Source organism: Typopeltis vanoorti, chromosome 25, assembly GCF_054136105.1.
Source record: "Typopeltis vanoorti isolate ZY-2024b chromosome 25, IOZ_Tvanoo_1.0, whole genome shotgun sequence".
In the NCBI taxonomy this organism is placed as follows: domain Eukaryota; kingdom Metazoa; phylum Arthropoda; class Arachnida; order Uropygi; family Thelyphonidae; genus Typopeltis; species Typopeltis vanoorti.
The window spans coordinates 42,142,428-42,156,046 of record NC_143573.1 but is presented as its reverse complement, the minus strand read 5'-3'; the positions used below and the strand labels follow the sequence as shown (position 1 = coordinate 42,156,046).

The following is a 13,619-nucleotide window of genomic DNA, read 5'->3' as shown; positions in this document are numbered from 1 at the left end:
AATTGAATATTTCTAGAGTTGTTACTTAATTTAATTACTGAAATAAGAGCCAACAGGCTTCACTTCGGCGAAGTAAAATTATTCAAAATTAAGTGGATATTGAATACCACATTATTTCTTAGCTGAATAGGAAACTCAAAAATAAAGATCGGGGAGTCCAAGCGCAAGCCAACGTTGACCTGGTAGTGCAAAGCTGGGCGACTCCGATCACTGTTCTTAGTATTTTCCCATAATGTAAAACACAGCTCCTAGGAAATGTATTACTGACCTTCTCTCATAATGTAGAACAGTAATACATCTCCTAGGAGCTGTGTTTTACATTATGGGAAAATACTAAGAACAGTGATCGGAGCTTACTCCACCTTTACTAAGAATAGCCCAGCATTGCACTACCAGGTGTTGGCTTATGCTTGAACTCGCCGATCTTTATATAGTTTTCTATATTCAGCATGAAACTCTTAGATTAGATTCCCTATCTTTGAGTTTCTTATTCGGCTAAGAAATAATGTGGTATTCAATATCCGCTTAATTTTGAATAATGTTACTTTATTTATTTCATATGATGATACATTGGCCATGAGCCTCTTTTATGGGAAGATATGGCACCATCTCAATCCCCCTATTTTTATCTGGGCTCAGGACTGGCATAGCTGATGAATCAGACCTATGGCTGGCGGGGCCGTCTTTAGTATTCCTGACTGTAATCCGTGTGTGTTTATGATGCCGGTTTGCCTGTTCTGGGGGATGAAAAACCAGAGTTTCTGGGTGAAAAAAAACCCTACCTCCGTATGAGACTGGCTAACTCACCCCTTTAGTCGAAAGAGACCTAATGTCACTGATGGGAATCAAACCCAGGTCTTTCTGACCAAAGGGCTTCGTCTATATTGACTGAGCTATGGAGGCTCTGTTCCTTAATGATTCTATAACTCAGATCCTGAAGTTAAAGAACCACAGGCTGAAAAACGTACTTTTTTTTGTAGTATTGATAAATACTATGTAACATTGTTTCATCATGGAGCAACTACAGAAGTTTAAAAATAATATTATCTTTGAGAGAGAGAGGTGCTTCAGAAGTAGTATCAGTACACCTAAACCTCTTTTCATGCGTTTTTTTTTAAAGCAAATTGGGACTTGCGTGAATTGGGATATCAAAAATAATTTTTTTTTACACGATTTTTATTCGCTTTTATGCGACCAACCTAAAGTCTAAGTTAGGAAAAAATTCAAGAAAATTCTGAGAATTTTGTAGAATTGCATTCTCGCTTCAATTAAGAAAATTCTAAATTTTTACGAATTTCTTTATTGGGAATTCCCCAAATTACATAACTGACTGCGCATAAAAAAGCAGCTCTTAGCAGTTTGAATTTGGTGTTTGAGTAGACAACACAGTTACCGTATTTTATGCATTTGCATTTTTTAAGTGAAATCAAAATAAAAATCGCATTATAAAATTAATAAATTTGCCAAGAAATAATAAATGTTAAGCTATATGTAATTTTCAAATTTTCATTTCATTAACCGAAGATTTTAATCCAACCCATTTGATGTTGCCAATAACAAAAAGTTAAAGCCGTTTCCTTGGATATAAAAATTCAAATTTTAGATCGTCTTCAAACTGGGGAAGGTGCGACAGCTATGGGTAAGCATTTTGGAGTCCGTGAATCAACTGTCAGATCTATAAAGAAAAATGAAGAGGCTATTAGAAAAGCGGTATGTTCTGGTACAAAATTGAGCGCGAAATTATCATCATTCACAAGAGATGTTGTTCTAGAACGGGTCGAAAAAGCTTTAGTGATGTGCATAGAAGATAATGTACAAAAAAGAATGCCAATTGATGGAAATTCCATCAAGCAATCAGCATTGAGATTTTATGAACAGATTAAAAAACTGCAGTCAGATACTTCATCTCAATCGAGGAAAAAATATGAATTTCATGCAAGCAATGGTTGGCTGGTTAAGTTTATTAAAAGACATGCTCTTCATAATATAAAAATTAAAGGTGAAATGGTTTCTGCAGATGAAGCTGTTAAAGCATTTCCACAAAAACTTGCTAAAATAATGAAGATGGAAGTTACGCTCGTGAACAAGTTTGGAATATGGATGAAACCGGCCTTTTCTGGAAAATAATGCCAAACAGAACTTGCATATCAAAAATGCAAAAAACCGTTAGTGGGTTCAAAGCAGCAAAGGATCGCATAACACTCCTATTTTGTTTGAATGCTTTAGGAGATCGAATGTTAAAACCACTGCTCATAAATCGATCATTAAGATCACGGCCAATGAAAGGCATAGATTTTCAAAAATTGCCAGTTCATTGGATGGCCAATAAAAAAAGCTTGGGTGGGCATTGATATTTTCACTGAATGGTTGCATAAACATTTTGTGCCAGAAGTTAGACAATATTTGAATGACAAGGGTCTCGGATTTAAATTGCTTTTGATTCTTGATAATGCACCCTGTCATCCTGCCATAGAACACCCAAATGTGCAATTTTTTTTCTGCTGCCCAATACCACATCATTACTACAACCTCTAGATCAGGGTATAAGTGCGACTTTTAAAACATTATATCAGACGAACATTTTAGTACGTTTTGAACAAGCTAAATGATGATGAAACACTGCAAATTATGGATGTGTGGAAAAAATTTTCAATAATGGATTGTATTGATCAGGTTCGATTATTGTTATCTGAAACTATGATATGAGACCAGAAACTATGAATGCATGCTGGAAAGCTATTCAGCCCGCATGTATTAAAGAGAATACTTCTGTTCCCTTCAATCATACTGCAGAATTCCCCAATATAAGAAGTTTGGCATGTGAAATTGGCGAGGAAGGATTCGATATTGATATTGAAGAATTGTTAATTGATAAACCTCTTAGTGAAGACGAAATAGTGGAGATTGTTTCTGAGACTCCTGAAAGTGAAGAAGTTAATGATAATCATCATCATGCGTATCAAGGATTTAGGACTAGCATGGCCTGTTCTGGCCTTAGAAGTCATCGTTGAATCATTTAAGAGAACGTCCTAGTTTTCTTTTTCCTAATGGCTTGTTTTGGTAATCTTTCTGTTAATGATAATGATCAAGATAATCCTACTTTTACTGCTGATATAATTAAAGAAGGTCTTAAACTGGCCAGTAATTTAGGCAATTATTTTGCCTGACATGATCCAAATGAAGAACATGCTGGGAAGTTTTCATGTGAGCTTAAGTTGTTAATGTCTTCATAAAGAGAATTATATCGTGACTTATCTAAAGCATCAACACAGTGATTAATAATTGAGTTCATGCCTAAAACTACTGAAACAACCAGTGGTACTTTTGTTCAAGACATGACAAGAAGAATTCCACAAGTTGAGGCGGAAGTCAATGACGATAATACCATATCTTGTAGTTCTAGTGATATAACAGTCTCACGAACACAAAAGCTTTCACGTTTATTGTCAGAAACTGACAGCAAATAACATAATTTTTTTATAGAATCCTTAGCAAACAACTGAAATGAATATGTTTTTTTAAAGTTATTAAAATTCATTATATGTATGTGTGTTCTCCATGAAATGTAAATAAAAACCTTATGATTCTAATGAATTTAATGTTTTTTTTTTCATTATTTTGTCTATATTTCAAGTTTGGAACCAATCTTCACTTTTTCTATAGTAAGTAGTTCTTTTTACGCGAATTCTATTTATGCATAATTTTTAGGAACGTATCTATCTCGTAAAAAGAGGTTTAGGTATACTCATTTAATGTCCAAGGTATTTATCCTTAGACTTGTGTATGGTTTCCTTTGCAGTGTAACATCTTTATATTCTATACATTTTTTGCATCACTACTACACCCACATCTCAAATATGCAGGATGTTTTGAGACAACTTGCACAGAATAGTGATGGTGGTTTGCTTTACTTCTGTGGTGAACCCAAGTTTTGTTTTTCTAGCAGCTCACATTTAATTGTCATAAACACCCAGATACATTTGTCTCTTGCTATAGTAAACACTGTTATAACAAACTTCTAAAAAGTCCTGACTTGAATCTCATAGCCACAATGTAATGCTAAAGAAAAGTTGACCATAGTAAGTTATCCAGTATAAAAAGTACTATTCCTGTGAATTTTCTGTAATGAGTCAGCTGAATCACAAAAACTTAATCAGGTACATGTTTCTTCTATACCACTGATGGCCATAAACACTTCTATCCCACATATACTGAATGCAGCCAATATGCTTTCTTGAAGTGAAAACAATTTTTTCAAGAACTCAGTTATTGTTTTTTCCTTCTAAATTCATGTGTAAATAAGTCTTAAATGTCATTGCTTGCAATAATATTCACGGCTTATAGCTTTGAGATACCAGTATTGTACTGTGTTTTTAGAGTAAAAAAAAATAACTACCACAACATAGCATGTGAATTTCTTTGCTGGCAGCAAGTTGTTGTTTCCAAACAATTTACCACCTCCTGTTTTGATTCAGTTGAAGTGGTTGAGCCAAGACTTCATCATATTTGATTATGGATGATAAAAAATCAGATGTTGAACAAGTCAAGTTTCACTGACAGGTATTCGTTTTCATTTATTTTTTTGTTCATCACTGAGAATATGGGAAAGCAATCTTGCACATGCTCACCCCATGTCAACTAGTGATTAACAATGCGATTAACCTTTTCCATTGATACATTTTAACTGTAGACATTACCCATAATAATGATAAGCTGATCTCCTTTAATAGTGATTCAACTTTCTCAACAGATCTAAAAAGAATGCTTGGTCTTCTGTTTTGAACCTTGTCCCCATACCTTCCCTTAAAATGTTTCCACCAACTCAGTCTTTGTTGCACTGCTCTGTCTGTCTGTTGGGGACTTTTACTACCTTTTTTGCAAAATTCTATAAGTATATCTTGTTTTAAAACATAGAAAATATCTTTTTTTTTTCCCAACTACTGTTGAAAATTATGTATCATAAAACAACTACAGAAGTAGAGAAAAATACAATTGAACATGCAATGATCATAGTACTGTTTGGTTCACTGAATTGTTAACTCACAGGTTGGCGCATGTGCCTAATTGATTGAAGTCATTGCAGCCACCCTCGTTACTTTGCACATATCCTTGTAATTGGCATAAACGTTATTGTTTTTTATTTATTTATTTTTTTTTTTGACACTGCTATTTTGGGTTTAGATTAGTTTGATTTGAAGATAAAAAATCAAAATTCAACATCAGCCTCTCAACTGGTTTTATCAAATTGTCTGTATCATAATGCTACATAATTTAGGGTATATACAAATTACAGTTGATCCGTGACAATGCGGGTTAGGGGCACTGACCCTGCCACAGTCAAAAATCTGCATATAACTTCTGACTCCCCAAAAACTTCTAATCGCTACTGTTGACCAGAAGCCTTACTGATATCATAAATCAGTAGTCAATTAACACATATTTTGTATGTTATATTTATTATATACTGTACTCTTACAATAAAGTAAGCAAGAGAAAAAAATGTTATTAAGAAAATCATAAGGAAGAGAAAATGCATTTACAGTACTGATACTGTAAGTTTACGTCATCTGTTTACAAAATGAATCATCTATATGTCATACCTACATCATTATTTTCTTATATGATACAAAACACTGTAGATATTATACGTATTGCTAACACCAGACATCAAAAATGAAAAATTAATGTGAAAAAGAAATTATTTATTTACAGGTGTAATGATTTATGCATTGATAACGAAGAAGCAGTAATATGATTGCTTTATGGTAGCATAGTGTAATTGATGAGATTGCCTCATGGTAGCCTAGCCCAGTGTTTCCCAAACTTTTCCTATGAAGGAATACTTCACAAATCCTGAAATTTTCACAGAACACCTTGGTTATTTTGTAATGTATTAATTAATAACTGATCAATTATTAATTAAGCATAAACATCATTAAATTAATTTGTGCTGATTTTCATTGACATCCCATTCTGATCACCAAAAATTTATAATATAAGTACTTACGAGTGAATGCAGAATTTTTCTCCTGTGTGCTACTAGTTTTCCCCCTCCTTTAGTACATCCTGGAGATCACTTTGTAGGCTGGTGGTTGATGACTCACTATCTGTTGTGTCACAAACACCTTCGATAATAGATTTCTTAATACCAAATTAAACAAAGTCCCTTGTCTCTTATTCGTATTAAAATTTAAATCTGCAGGCATATTACTTTTAAAAAAATTACAGCACTACGATTTAAAAACTTTCACCCTACAATATGAACTTGTGAAGAAAGTATTCAGTATTATTAGATTTGAGAACCGGATACACACTACCTTGATCTTTAATTTTAGTGGAAAAATTTTCTTTATACTTTCTTGCTGCTTGGTCACTAACATTTGCAAAACAGATGTTATTTCTTTCAGTTTTGAGAACAGAGGATATGTCACCCATTGTTGTAATTGGTTTGCAGGCAATTTTTATGATTGGTCATAAACAGCGGTATTCTCTTTCCCGATTGTTGAAAGATTTTGATGTGTGAAAATTAATGATAATTCATGAATATTTCCATGTTTAAAAATATGCCGCTTGGAAATAACATCCGTGTTGACATTTGCAACACAGATGTTATTTCTTTCAGTTTGGAGAACAGAGGATATGGTGCCCATTGTTGTAATCGGCTTACAGGCGATTTTTATGACCGTCATAAACAGCGGTATTCCCTTTCCCAAATGTTGAAAGGTTTCGATGTGTTTAAATTAACGATACACAGATGTTATTAGGCGTTCTGGGTCTGAGCTTTTCGACATATTCACGAATATTATTCTCCTCAGAATATTTCCACTATAAAATATTTATTCATGAAAAAGCTTAGAAAACTAAAATGACAAATTCCAGGAGAACTTCTCCGGAACACTTATTCACCTTTCGTGGAACACAGTTTGGGAAACTCTGGCCTAGCCTATACACTAATAAATGAATCATAAAATTTTTAGTGTATGCTAATTAATTAAATTTAACTAAATTAATATCAGTTAATTTTATGCAGTTATGATTTAATACTTAATCTTTTCGTTTGTTTACATCTCTCTCTCAGCTGCAAATCGCATCATATGCAGTCTGTAAGTGGTTGTGTGCATAAGTTTTGATAAATTTTAACTTTTTATTATAGATTTGTGTATATTTTATGGTAGTAAATAATAAAATGGACCTAGAATCTACATATATTTTATGCATTCATGATATACCTAACTTTTTCTTAATTTTTTCGATGTTTCTGGGCTACACGGTTCGTCTGCAAGTTTTTCCAAATTTGTCGCAAATCTCCAAAAACTTTTCAAATATATTTATTGAAAAACGTCAGCATATAAGTGGACCTGTGCAGTTCAAACCTGTGTTGTTCAAGGGTCAACTGTAGTTATATGCATCTAAAATTGAATAATTTCTTAATTTATTACCACTGACTTTGTTATGAAGACAGTAGCTTGTATAATCCCACTAGAACCAAACTGCTAGCACATATACATGAACTAGTACATCATAGAATGTAATACCATGCATTTTTCAGCTGTTGCAGTGCTTTGGAATAAGAAAGATATATATGAACAAAAAAAAAAAAAAGAAAGAAGCAGATTCCAGTTATGCAATGAATCTGTAAGCAAAGTGACTTTAGAAGAAAAAAAAACAGTGCATCTTTCTTAATTTTTGTTACATAAGAAATAAAAATCCCAAAGAAAGAAAGAAAAAATAAATAAAATAAATTTGTCAAAAAAAGAAAAGCTGTATTAAAAAATATTTCATTTTACATGTTTCATAAAGAAATAGTGATGACTCTGACCAAAAGTTGCTGTTTGGGTTCATATAAAATATATCTTCACGAGAATGGCAAGTCAATAGTCAAGTTTGTTAGTATGTTGGTTGTTCTTGGTACCATCATTTTTCATTCTCCATTTGTGGTTCTTCTGTGGAAGAGAGATATGGATATTTTATTTATATCACTGACTTGAAAACATCAGGTTCACTTTCAAGGACCACTTCAGAGGTGTTTGACTGTGTATTGGTGGTTTTTGGTGTTAGCATTTGTTATACTTGCATTGATTTTACTGACTTCAAAATGTAACATGAGCTTTCAAGGACTGCAGACCAGATATTGGTTTTATGTATTTTCTTGATATCAAAATATTTATAGTGCTCACTTGATTTATTTTCTTATCCTGAAAATATTACAAACTTTAAAAATGATTACATTGTGTTGGTGACATTCCTTTTCAGTTTCTGATACTAATAGACTATTTTCCTCCTGTAATGTGCTCACCATTACCTTGCAAAAAAAAAAAAAATTATTGCAGATTTTCGCTCTTCTAGAGATATATTTTACATCACCTTGTACAGCAAACCTCTGGTATGAGTACAAACAATTTGCTTTCCTTGGGAAAGCAAATTGCTTGTACTCTCATACCAGAGTACTCTGATATGAGTACAATTGTTTGTACTCTCATACCAAGCAAATTGGGGGGAAAAAAACTGTTTTTGCTTGTTCTGTTTTTTCTTATGGATTTTTCTTAACAAAATTGACAAAGAAATACCATTGGTAACTACACATGGTTACCATGAAAAAATTCCAGTATTTGATTGATAATAACCAGGTTTTTAACTTGTATGCAAAATTGTTTATTTATGCTAGACGTATTTTGTAGTCTATATGTGAACAGCATCATCAGGAGGTTAACATAAATAAAAAACCAGGAAAAAATTGCCACATTTTTCCATGTAAAGACGATACTTTTTTCTAAAATTTTTAGAAATTTTCCAAAAATTCAGAATTATCTTATACATGGAGGGGGTAACTGGTTGAGAGACCCACGGTTGCTGTGGCGAAACTGCCGGTACCATGTCTCCATGAACAGGCTTCCTCCAATCACTAGCCTTTATTACCTCTGTCAGTTAACATCATTAACCGCTGCTTCTGAATAAACCAATCAGAACTCTGAAAGTATTCATATGCCTGCAACTCATTGGTGGGGCAAGTTAATGCATTAACAATATTTTAAGCACTAGCCCATAAAAATGTCTGAAAATAAAAAACAGTGAAGATACTAAATATATTTTGAATATTTAAAAAAATATCAAATGTGTTCTGTTTTGTGTTTAAAATATTGATTTCTTAATTTTTGGTGCGAAAAAGTAGAGTTCGTCTTATACACCGAAAAATACAGTAAATATTTTCCAACAGCAGTTAATATCTATAGTTGAAAAGACTGAAATGATAGTCTAATCACCAGTATCATTAGGCATGTTATCCGCAGTCTCTCCATTGTTGTGTAAACTCTGTATGTGATTGCTGACATAGGACAGATCTTTAATTTTACACATGTGCATTAAATTTCCAGATGTTGTGAAGGATCATTCCTTGATTTCTGTTTAGTGTGCCTTTTGTGCAAATCACTTTGGAAGACTCCTTGAACAACCTGTCAAAGTAATTCTCTTCTAAGTATGGCATGGAGGATGCTGAGATTTACTGTGTGATGTTCTTTTGAGGATGTGTACTACGAGTCTGCTTTTTTCTTTCCGCTTGTTTTCAACATTGCCCACATGTTCTTTGTTGCAGATTTCAAAACTTCTCCAGTTTTGTACGGTGTTGACTTTGAATACCATTCTGATGTTGACTGCCCTTAATATTTTGGATATTTTTCTTGATGTATTGACAATATATGGAACAGATACTACACCCTTGTAATTAATTTCTGTGTTATCAAACCAAAACAAGAACTTCAAATTCTATTTCATTAGTATCACCAAAATGGATACTCATAAAAAAAAAAGATACTAAAAAACTATTTTCTGATGAACCCCCTGTGATAGCACAAAAATTAATTACAAAGGCATGGTGTCTATTCCATACGTTGGCAATGTCAAGAAAAAGAGCCAAAACATTAAAAGCAGTCAAAATCAGAATGGCATTCAAACTAATCAACATCTTACGAAGCTTTCTATGCTTCCCTAAAGACAGAGTTCCATTTTATAAACATCTGGTTGTATACAAGATTCCATGCTCTTGTGGGAAGATGTACTTATGTCAGACTGGGAGAAGCTTTGAAAACAAACGGGAAGAAAAAAGTGATCTCATGGAAAAATAACTATTTTTACTAAAAATACTGTAAAAATAACTCCTTAATTCTTCAAACTGCACATATCTACAGAAAGTTTATTTTTCACTTGGTTGTGAAGTAAATCATACTTGGGAAGAAATTATATTGTTTAATCCTTTAACCAAGTGAACACAGAGATTGCTCACCACAAAGCTACTTGTTTATAGAAGCTGTTGACTTCACATGAGTTACTTCAGTATCTTACAATGCACAGCACACTCTTTTCAGACATGTATATTATGAGACCTAGGTTAAGGTCAAACTAGTGTAGATAGCGACCTTTCCTATAATACATGGCAGTAGACACATCTGAAAGGATTGTCTGTGCATTATGAATACTGAGGCAATTGATGTGAAGTCAACAGCCTCTATACACAAGTCATGAAGATACTTCATATACAAACTTTGTTTGCTCACATGTGGGTAAAGAATTAAACAAGAATATAATTTAAGTTTAATTTACATACATGTTGGTATACATCATGGACCTTAGAAAATTGTGCTAAAAACACTGCTCTCAGCTAATTAAAGCTTGTAGAATGCTGTTCAAGAGCTTTATGGATAAGTGTTAAAATTGTGTTATTATTATTTGTTTATTTTAATTCCATTTATAAAAAGTTGTAAATGTATATTATGTTTACTACTGTAGGTAGGCTAAGAGTTAATAATCCAGAATCATGTCTTCCGTGATTGGACATGGCACTTGTTCAGGCCATTTCAGGCATGTAATAAGCAGGGTGGTGGTGGTGTCACACCAGACACTGAAATCTGCTGTCACCCAAAGACTTTTTGCAAACATGTATACTACAATGAGATTCAAATTGCCTTTAAGTTGGAGAGAGAGTGGTGCATATGATATATTTTTTCATATATCATATGCTTTAATTAGATATAACTCAGCAGTTATATCTAATTAAACATGTGCAATAATGCAGTCCCCAGTGGCGCAGTAGGTTAGCACCTGGTACTCATAAGAGAATACTTCTGAGGTATGCTATCGTGAGTTTGTGCTTCATATGAAGAAGCAGTAACTTGTTTCCTTCAGAGATAAAAGCTAAATAACCTAATAATAATAAAAAATAGTAAGTAATAATAATAGTAAAAAATAGTAAGAAAGAAGTTAAAAGGAAAGAAAGTATGAGCAAAAATAAAAATAAGGCAGAGTGAGGAGACAATATTTTATGGTAATTCCATAATAGGGATGTTTGCTTGATAAAGTACATAATGAAATTGTGCATTCCTGGATATGAGAGAGTTAGAGAAGCAGAAAAGAAAGGGGAGAAGTTCATATGTCTCTTGGCAAGATACAATGAAGAGTGAATTGAGAAGGGCCATGATTGTCAATGCAGTTGTGTAGTTTGTTTGGAGGGAATGTGATTGTGAAAAGGACTTTCACATATTTTGTTTATTGACAGAATGAATGAGCAAAAGTACTAAAGCTATTTAGAGAAGATGTAGGAAAACATGTGTTGACTCTCTTCAGGTGAGTCAGTATGAGAATCAGTAAGATCATAGAATATTTTCTCAGAATTAATACATATTAAAAATGCATGGGCACCTGTTGAGCCCAAGTGGATAATATTATAGTGCATGTATACTAATTCTAGAATCATCAAGAACAAGAATGAGGCATTTTTTACATTGGTAGCTTGACTTGGCCAAAAGTTAAGCCATTAATGAGACTTAGTTCAAGATTCTATGAGAGGGCTAGCTTTTTTTTTAATCCCACACACAAGAGTTACAAGAACCTGTAGCACATCAGTGCTGAGTGTGAGGTGTAGATGAAGGTTGAGAAAGAAGCAACCTATTGACATTCTTCTTCTTAAAGAGCTGTAGTTTAAAATTGTTGGTAAACACATCATGAGGAAGGCTTTTCTAGAGGACAGAGGTAGATAGAATAAATCAGGAAGAGGAGGAGGAGAAGCAGAATGTATGGTTATTTTGGAAGTTTGTTTTGCACTTGGTTAGACTATAATAAATTTCGTTTAATCCTTTATCCAAGTGTAAGCAAACAAAGTTTGCACCTGAAAATATCTTCAGGACTGAGGTAAGGTGGTGCGACACCAGTCAACTCCGAGCAAAGGTGGACCAAGCTTTCATCACTCCTTGTCTCAGTATCTCCCATAATGCAAAGCACATCTCCTTACAGACATGTACAATGGATAGCAGTATACATGTCTGCAGGAGATGTGCTTTGCATTATGGGATATACTGAGACAAGGAGTGATGAGAGCTTGGTCCACCTTTGCTCGGAGTTGCCTGGTGTCGCACCACCTTACTTCAGTCCTGAAGATATTTTCAGGTGCAAACTTTGTTTGCTTACACTTGGATAAAGGATTAAACTAAATTTATTATAGTCTAACCAAGTGCAAAATAAACTTCCAATGTCTTTCTCTAAATCCAGAGTAATTCAATAATAAGCTGGTACACCTGTTGGCAACTCGTATAGGTAAATATGACCTCTCCTATTGCTTCTGGCTTAGTATCTCCACGTTTGGGTCTGCCTCCTACCGACAAGACCTCAATAAAGGTCAAAACCGGTCTGGTAATGGCCCTTCCCTTAATGCATAGCAGTATACATGTCCACAAGGAGATGTGCTTTGCATTATGGGAGATACTGAGACAAGGAGTGATGAGAGCTTGGTCCACCTTTGCTCGGAGTTGCCTGGTGTTGCACCACCTTACCTTAGTCCTGAAGATATTTTCAGACGCAAACTTTGTTTGCTTACACTTGGATAAAGGATTAAACTAAATTTAGTATGGTTATTTTATTTTTAGGGACAGTAACAGTAACTGGGGGAGTGGTATTTCTAATGATAGCAACAGAAGTGCAATCAGTAAAAGTAGTTCATTAGGAAGGTAGTATCAGAGAGGCAGTGCTGCATTTGAAGCTATTTGATGTGTACTAAAAGCCAGTAGGACTACTATGAATAGGCAAAACATCCAAGAATCCTTGTTCTAGAGACCAGAAATAACAATTTTTCCAGCCATTACTTTAGCCTCCATAATTCGTATGATGGCAGTAGTGGCACACCAGTTGAAATTAAAATCATCTATCACTTAAAGACTGTTACTAACATCCATACCACAGTAGTATCTGAATCTGTATCCTGTAAGTTGGAGAGTCGAGATGGTATCCATTTGTTAAGGCTTAAGTGCTGGAAAATGCAATCGCTGTATGGTTTTTAAGTCCCACCAAAAAAGCTTGTTCCCCTTATATATTCTACTAAAGACCAGTTCCTTCTCTTTCTGCCTGATTATATAAAGTGCCCTGTTCCTGCAAGTTAGCCTACTATGGACAGACAGTAAGATAAGCCAACATCCATATGGAAGAACACAAAAAATACATATGCAGTTATGGCTATTGTCAATCATGCCTTGCAGACCACGCTTTAGATACAGCTCATTGAATTAGTTGGGAAAAATCCTTCATGCTCCATTACAGTAAATTTAGAAGAGAAAAACTATTTTTGGAATCTGCAGCTGCTC

At 33.9% G+C, this 13,619-nt stretch overlaps 1 protein-coding gene across 1 annotated transcript in view; it reads left to right on the top strand.

Annotated features, from left to right (window-relative positions):
• The window catches only part of CysRS (cysteine--tRNA ligase, cytoplasmic), a 269,424-nt gene that overhangs the window by 225,815 nt on the left and 29,990 nt on the right, over positions 1 to 13,619 (top strand). The window lies entirely within an intron of this gene.